Source organism: Argopecten irradians, unplaced genomic scaffold (genome assembly GCF_041381155.1).
Source record: "Argopecten irradians isolate NY unplaced genomic scaffold, Ai_NY scaffold_0454, whole genome shotgun sequence".
NCBI lineage: Eukaryota > Metazoa > Mollusca > Bivalvia > Pectinida > Pectinidae > Argopecten > Argopecten irradians.
In genome coordinates, this window is record NW_027187921.1 from 6,543 (window position 1) to 15,437 (window position 8,895).

An 8,895-nucleotide genomic window follows, 5' to 3' on the forward strand; every position below is an offset into this window, starting at 1 on the left:
ATTCGGACCGCATCAACAGCAAAAAAGAGATGTTGAAAGTGAAATTATGATTTCGTTGAACGCATATCATGTTCACATCGCCACACAGAAATATAGATGCTGAAGTGAGTTGATTGCGTTGAAATCATTAATTTACGCTTCACCAATAGAATCAGAGAATGAAAAAACGATGATTACTTAGATCTTATTCAATACGACGAACAATGCCAGATCTTAATTAAAAGAAGTTGCGGAAAGAGATAATGTTCGTGCAACACAGTTGAAGAATGTTTTCATAAAATGTGACATTGAATTGGTTTAATTTGTTTTTTGATTATTTGGATCAACTTACCTGATCATAAGAATGAGTGTGACCACCCAAAAGTATGCCTTAAACATTCCGATAAAATGATCAGGTCACGAGGCTTACTAGGTTGCAGCATCCGCACATGTTTTATAACCTCCTTCGACCACGTTACAGTCGGGTAATGCTACCATCAGGAGACAAACCTAGTGAAGTATTATAAAAAATCACAGAAGTAAATCTTCTGATAAAAGGTCACGTTTTAACAAGTATTCTTCTCCATAAGATATTGTTAACCTCGCCAGGGAGAATACAATAGAGCCTGGCCTATTAGATGATTTCATAGAACATGTTGAACCCACAGACGCCAAGGAAACACAAGTGCATCCAAGGGAAACAGGAATTAGCTGATAATGAGATGATTTCCTGGTACTCCCCGTTCAACATGGTATCGCCACACGAAAATATAGATGTTCAGATAGACAGAAATATAGATTCTAAGAGTGGGTTGATTCCGTTGAAATCATTAAGTAAGCATCTTCAGAAGAAACGCAGATGATGTGAGTGAAACTTTCCTGTAGATATCAAAACCAGCCAGAGATGGCTGAAGTTGGATGTATTCGTTGAACTCAATTAAGCACGCATCGCCAGCAGAAACACGATGATGAAGACAGAGCCATATCCTGAAACTAGACGCTATTTACTGAAATAGTTAAGACCTCTGTGCATCTCTAGCTGAAACAGAGATGCTGAGAAAAGATGGTTTGGATGATTCCGTTCGAACTCAATAAGAAGGCAATGCCTTTATGAAACTCCATTAGCCGATATTTGCTGAGACTGAGACATGCATCATCCTAGAAACTCCATCAGCCGATATTATGTTTGCATTACTCAGAAACAGAGATGTTGAGACTTGGATGAATTCGTTGAACTCAGAAACATAGATACCATGAACAGAAGATGGTTTCGCTGAACTTCCAATTTATGTTTGCATCACTAGCAGAAACAAAGATGCTGAGAATGAAAGGATGTCGTTTGACTCATAACCCCCAATATCGCCAGGAAAAACAATGATGTTGTGAATTAGATATTTCCTTGAACTCTTTCGGACCGCATCATCAGCAGAAAAAAGAGATGTTGAAAGTGAAATGATTTCGTCGAACGCATAATGTTCACATCGCCCAAGAAATATAGATGCTGAAAGTGAGTTGATTGCGTTGAAAATCATAAAGCACCAATCATTAACAGAAAGCAGAGAATGAAAAGTGATGATTACGTAGATCTCGTTCAAGCGACCAATCCAGGATAAAAAGAGGTTGCGAAAAGATAATATCGTGCAACACAGTTGAAGAATGTTCATCAAAATGTGACCATTAAATTGGTTTAATTTGTTTTTGACATTCTCAACTTTACTGACCATAAGGAATGAGTGTGACCACCCAAAAGTAGCAGTGACGGCTTGACTACTTCTAAACCATGAACTTTGTGGATATAAAGGACCGTATCCAGTTCATAGCAAGGAGCTTATGGCCTTAAACATTCCAAATGATCAGGTCACGAGGCTACTAGGTTGCAGCATCCGCACATGTTTATAACCTCCTTCAACACATACAGTCGGGTAATGCTACCATCAGGAGACAACCCAGCGAAGTATTATAAGAAATCACAGAAGTTAATCTTCTGACAAAAGGTCACATTTTAAGAAGTATTCTTCACATAAGATATTGTTTAACCTCGCCAGAAGAATACAATAGAGTGTTACGATCCGTAACGGCGATACAAGGAATGTAAATTCATGACATCACATTTTTCATATCAGAACAAGGGTTGGAGGCCTAGCCCCGATCTGAGAATGGTTTTTAATTTTATTTTTATAAACTCAGCTTCACTCAATGTGATATACGTGATTAAAAGACCGTAATTATATTCATTATTGATATTGACATGATTAATAGAATGTATTGTTGTTATTATTATAATTACTTGTGCGACGAATAACTGTCGAACTAGACGATTTGAATCTGTAGCGTTAACGTTAGATAGTAAAGTATTAAGATTCGACAGATAACGAAAATGACACAAAGTACATATATTTTTTATCAGGCACATAAATATGTTCTGTTATGTTCATGGAAGTCACCTGGAACCATGCTGCAAGATTAGTAAATGTCATAAAACGTCGTTCGTATTCTAGCCAAATCACGTCTCTGTAAACGACAGCCTGCTTTCCGTGTATTTCGCCATTTGTTATGGTTGGATTTCGCGGATTCCGCACGCGCTATGTAACAAGCGTTTTGATTGGCTCGGACTCGTCGGATGATCACCAGCGCAGGCTATAAAAGGGGGTGAAATCGGACGAAAGTCAGAACTCATTTGAGCTCCCCAAACGAGTGGTCGCCTCTTCTGGCCCTAAACTTTGGAAAGCCTTGAGTCTTCTCAAACCAATGACCTAATAGTGGTTCAAAATCAAAATTTTGAGAACTTCTCCGTAAAGGGAACTTAACGTTCCAAGGGGGAGTAACTCTTATAGAGTTAAGTTACAAAGCTCTAAGAATATGAGTGTTGTCCGTTGGCGAAAACGGGGACACGTCTCCGTATTCGGAAACACTATTTGTAGACGGAAGCACCTCTGTCTATAGACTCATTACATATTCTTATCTAATAATTAATGTTTTTTATAATAGCTTTTATATAGATATCTAGTAGGTATTTATTTCTCCATATATTCGGAGCATTATACCAGTAATAGATGGAAGCACCTCCATCTATGGAAATGTTCCATATTCCAATAATGTATTAAAGGATATAGATCAGTGTTTAGTGTAGAATGTTTGTATAGCCTTTGTAAATCTCCATGTATCCAGTACCTGTACTTTGATGATTTGTGATCTTAATAAATCATAAGTTGATTTTTATTCCTGACTTTGTTCTTTTATGGAGTAGTGCTAGGCTGGAACCGAATCCCTTATATATTACTTTTACTTGGTGATTGCTGAAATACGCAACCCGACTCGAAAAGTTACATTGGTGTCAGAAGTGGGATAAACTGAGTTCCAGTGTCTAGTGAATCCATGAAAAAGAACATTAAAATTGGTATATAAAAAAATCACAAAATTTGAATCTGAGATATTGAGTTAATCTTTTACTGAAATCATAAAAATCTGTAGAGATGTCCGATTCAGATTCTGAAATAACATTCCGGATTAGGAATAATGGTCTGGGATACCGAGAATGAAGAGGTTGATAATAGAGCTTCTCCAGAAATGGTTCAAAAGTTCTGAAAATACACAAAATAGCAAAGATTTAGCTAATATTCTGGATGGAGAATATAAACAAACAGTTTGATAGTTTTAGAGAAGACAATAGAAGGAATTTATGGGAACTCAATAGAGAGCTTAGACAAGAAATTAATAGTATACATGAACATGTAGAATCTTTAGAGTATAGAATTAATCATAGTCATAGGGAAAGGAATCCTTCTCATGAACACCAGAGTGCTAATGTTTGTAGTTCACCAGTGGCTGACATAAATGACAATAGTCGTGGATCACCTCAATTTGAACACACGAAACACTGCACACAATACAAGACAGAGTTTAAAACCTCAACAATATTCTGGTGAGAAAATCTAGAAGAATATCTGTCCCCAATTTGAAATAGTAGCACAAATAAATGGGTGGGACTATCAGACAAAATCTCTCTATCTAGCTGGAAGCCTAAGTGGAAGTGCGAGAGCCATCCTCACAGAGCTCAATGCTAAGGAGACCCGAGATTTTTGATACCCTAGTTAGGTTACTTAATGTAAGGTTTGGGTCATTGGAACGCTCTGAAATTTACAGAGCTAGACTCCAAACAAGAGTTAAAGGAAAGGATGAGACACTCTCTGAGATGGCTCAGTCTATCCGAAAAATGACTCGCCAAGCATACCCTATGGCTGATGCATCAATGATAAATATCCTAGCATTGGATTACTTTATCGATGCTATACCAGACTCTGATACCCGGTTACGGAATCAGGGAACTGAGACCAAAAGAACCTTAATGAAGCCGAAACGCATGCCATCAGGCTCGAGGCTCATAGGTTAGCTGATAAGCAAAGGAGTAAGGCAATACACATGATCTCTGAGGAAGATCGCACTGTGTGCCACACCCAAATGCTATATCCTGCTAAAATGGCAGATCAAGAGGGCATTGATATTGTGACATTGAATAAGTCCATACAAGCCCTACACAAAACTACCAAAAATTTGGTAGATCAAAGAAACTCGGGTTTCACTTCAAATGGACAAAATCCTAAACCTAGGAATAGGTGAATGGGAATGGAAATGGTAACAACCAAGTGTTTAATCCATATTATGGAAAACAAACACAAAATGGTCAATTTACCCAAAACACAAATCAAAATAGAGTTCCAAATGTTGGTAACCAAAGATTTGATTCCCAAAATAGGAAAAGTTCCAGATTTGACACACATGACTATGGCACAAGTACTGGTTCAAATTGGAACCAAACACAGAGGTCAAGGTCAAATGTCACACAAAGGTCAAACTTCAACAACCCCTCCCACATTTCCCAGTCTAATGGTGGTAACTTTCAGTCACCTCCGATTCAGGGAAACTACTAGATACTGACTTCGAGGGTCGGAATTCAGTAGAAGAGGTGGAGAGACCCACAGATATTGTTTTGTGAGCAGCATAAATAATGATGATCACACCGGTTTGTTTGTTTGTGCACAAATCAAAGACTTTGCACTTCCGCTACTAGTGGATACAGGTGCAACTGTAACCATTCTAAGCAATAACTGCTTCCAAAAATTGGGTATAAATAACTCCAATGTAGAACCGGTCAAATTAAATTTGATAACCGCTACTGGAGATAAAACACCATTTATTGGAAAATGTAAGCTTGTTATTGGCTTAGGGAAACAGAAGTTGTTACAAGAAGTCTTGATAGCAGACATTAAACAACAGGGGATCATAGGTTTAGATTTTCTGACCACGCATTCTATTGATATCTTATTAAACAAGAATTGCTTGAAAATAGATTGGAGACGAAATTCAATGTTTCCGATATCAAGCTGAAGCAGCAAAGCCAGCTTGTTGTAGAGTCTCATTATCAGAGGATATTATAATACCTCCAAATTGTGAGATGATTGTTACTGGAAAATTTTAATGATCCAATTTGTAGACAAAATACAGCTGTTATTGAGCCTTCACCAGGATTCATGTCAAAACATGAGGTGTTAGTGGCCAAAGCTGTTGTAAACCCTAGTATGGGTTATGTCCCTTTGAGAATTCTGAACTTTAGCGATAATGAACGCAAAGTGTACAAGAATTCTGTGGTGGCGACTATAGATACTATTGATGAAATTGTGGATCAAAAGCACGAAAATGTGCAAGTTAATGAAGTCACTGTGGAAAAACCACAAACTCATGTTATTCCGGAACATTTGAAGTCCCTCTATGAGCAATCTTGTGAATATCTGAATGAGAATCAAAGTGGTCAATTAAAAGAATTACTTATAAAGTACAAAGATAGTTTCTCAAAATCATCCCATGATTTGGGTATGACAGATCTTGCTGAACACAAAATAAATACTGGCTCAACTCCACCTATCCGACAACCGCCTAGGCGGGTTCCTCTATCAATGGTTAAGGAGGTTGAGAAAGAGATAGAAGAAATGGCACAAAAAGGGGTAATCGAACCTTGCCGATACGTCCATCGGAGAACTCCAGTGGTCTTAATATACTGGAAAAGGATTCTAGCCTAAGATTTGCCTAGACTATAGGAAATTGAAAATGATGGGCAACTATCAAAGATAGTCCATCCAATTCCTAGGATTGATAGTACTCTTGACTCACTATCAGGTCACAAACTGGTTTTCAACCATTGACTCAAAAGTGGCTACTGGCAATTAAGGTAGCATCTGAAGATAGACCGCAAAACAAGCATTTTCCATACCAGGGGGAGGGACTTTGGCAATTTGTATCAAGGTGCCATTGGTCTTTGTAATGCCCCGGGCTACCTTTGAAAGGTTAAAGGATGGAAAAAGTACTTATTCATTCACCTTTCCCATGATATTTGCATGGTGTATTTGGATGATATAATAGTAACTAGCCAAGACATTTGATGAACACATCAATAAACCTTGATAAAGGTGTTTGGGAGGCTTCAGGAAGCTAATCTTAAGATGCATGCTAATTAAATGTTTTCCTATGTAAGAAACAGGTTTCATTTTTGGGCCCACATTGTTAGTGAAGAGGGTATCTCTACACCGATCCAGAAAAGATAGAGTCAGTCAAAAATTGGCCTGTCCCCTAATTCTGTTAAAGAGGTGAGACAATTCTATAGGGCTATGCTCCTACTATAGGAAGTTTGTCCAAGGATTTGCTACCATAGCTAAACCACTACATAAGTTGACGGATGCAGTACCAAAGGTTTACCTGGTCCATTGGAATTGTCAAAGTGCCTTTGACACATTGAAACGGGCATTGACAAGCTCGCCGATACTGGCATATCCAAGGTCTGAAGGTGAATTCATACTGGATACAGATGCTTCTGACTCAGGTTTAGGTGCAGTCCTCTCTCAGCTACAAGATGGGAAAGAGAAGGTCATATGTTACTATAGTAAAATGTTCAGCAGATCTGAGAGAAAATATTGTGTGACACGTAGAGAATTACTGGCAATAGTAAACTCTGTTAAACAATTTCACCACTATCTTTATGGGCAATATTTCTTGGTCAGAAGTGATCATGGTGCCCTTACTTGGTTGATCAATTTTAAAAACCCTGAAGGACAAATGGCTAGATGGTTTGAATTATTATCTGCTTATCAATTTAAAATTGAATATAGAGCAGGTAAAGCTCATGGCAATGCTGATGCCTTATCTAGGAGACCTTGTTTAGAGAGAAATTGTAGCCATTGTGATAAAGCAGAACAAAGGTATGATAATAAAACCTGTTCTGATGAGGCTACAGATACTATTTGTAGAGTTACAACAAGATCTCATAAAACAAACCATGCCAATGACTCTAGGGGAGACAACTCTCCAATGTCAAGATCCAAGGGTTCTGATCCAAACCAAGATATGTCTGATATACCCAAGGCAGCAGCTAAGGTTCCACACCGGGACATCCGGATGTATCTGAAAAAGGAGAAAGGACTATTAATCTCCTACAAATTAAAGATAGTCAGAAAAATGATCCAGTCCTTAAAATTGTATGGAACTGGGTTAAACGTGGGGAAAGACCTAAATGGCCTGATATATCTCATTTAGGTGAGAGCACCAAGTTTTATTGGATGCGATTTTGATTCCCTCACTATAAGAGATGACATATTATGTCACAAATGGGAAACCATCCAAGGGGGACAACCCTTGTACCAAATGGTTATACCCAAATCCCTAACAGACTATGTGATGAAGCAGTTACACAATAGTGTGACTGGAGGTCATTTAGGGAGTAAGAAAACACTCTCAAAAGTGAGAGAGCGATATTTCTGGGACAGAATGTCGAGAGATATCAAACAGTGGATTAAAAGCTGTGACAAATGTGCAGCTAGAAAAACACCACCAAAATGGCCGAAGGGTCCATTACATACATACAATGTGGGTCTCCCTATGGAGAGATGGGCCATTGATGTATTGGGACCATTGCCTTTAAGCAATAAGGGGAATTCTTATCTCCTAGTAGTAGCAGATTACTTTACTAAATGGGTTGAGGCAATACCCATGCGTAATCAGAAAGCTACAACAGTTGCACAAAAATTCATAGATAGAATTGTCACCATTTTCGGTGTGCCTATGCAACTTCACTCTGATCAAGGGACAAACTTTGAATCAGATGTATTCCAAGAAATGTGTAGAATCTTGGGAATTGAGAAGACTCGAACCACACCATATAGACCGCAGTCTGATGGAATGGGTTGAACGAGCCAACAGAACAATTGGAAATATGCTCTCCTCATTTGTGGCAGAGAATTTAAGGACGTGGGATGAACACAATTAACTTACTCATGATGGCTTACAGGTCATCTTCTCATGAAAGCACCGGGGTCTCGCCTTGTGAGATGGTGTTTGGTCGTAACATAAAATCTTCCTGTTGATCTTGTTCTGGGACGGGTTGTACCTGAAATGAACACGTGTACTAATTACACAACAACACTAAGGAAGCAAATGGATAAAATTCATGAGTTTGCTAGAGATAAAATTACACTCTCAACAAACAAAATGAAACTTGAACAATGACCGAAACACTCAACTCAATCAATTCAAAAGAGGTGATCCCAGTTTGGCGTTACAATCCTAAAAAAAGTGGTATTGGCTCCAAATTACGGTGCTCATGGGCGGGTAAAGGTCCATATGTCGTTATTGAGAAAATAAATGATGTGGTGTATAAAATCCAAAAATCTCCAAAGTCAAGACCTAAGGTAGTTCATCACAAATTACTTGAAAACATATGAGGGTGATGAAAAACCAAAATGGCTCAAGAATTAGGAGAATAGTCCCTTTAAATAAATGTACTAATTCCAATATTATTGTTCTGTCTCAGCGATATCTGAACAATATAATTGCACTTTCTCTGCAATATGGATTTTGGAAAGAAGTCGTAAA

At 38.2% G+C, this 8,895-nt stretch overlaps 1 long non-coding RNA gene across 1 annotated transcript; it reads right to left on the bottom strand.

The window, feature by feature from the left end:
- Nucleotides 1–6,745: 6,745 nt before the first annotated feature.
- Nucleotides 6,746–8,484, bottom strand: LOC138312746 (uncharacterized). The gene is made up of 3 exons (XR_011207046.1): nucleotides 8,296–8,484; nucleotides 7,303–7,428; nucleotides 6,746–6,873 (listed from the first exon to the last, which is right to left on the bottom strand). It is a non-coding gene; the product is annotated as an uncharacterized lncRNA (long non-coding RNA).
- Nucleotides 8,485–8,895: the final 411 nt, after the last annotated feature.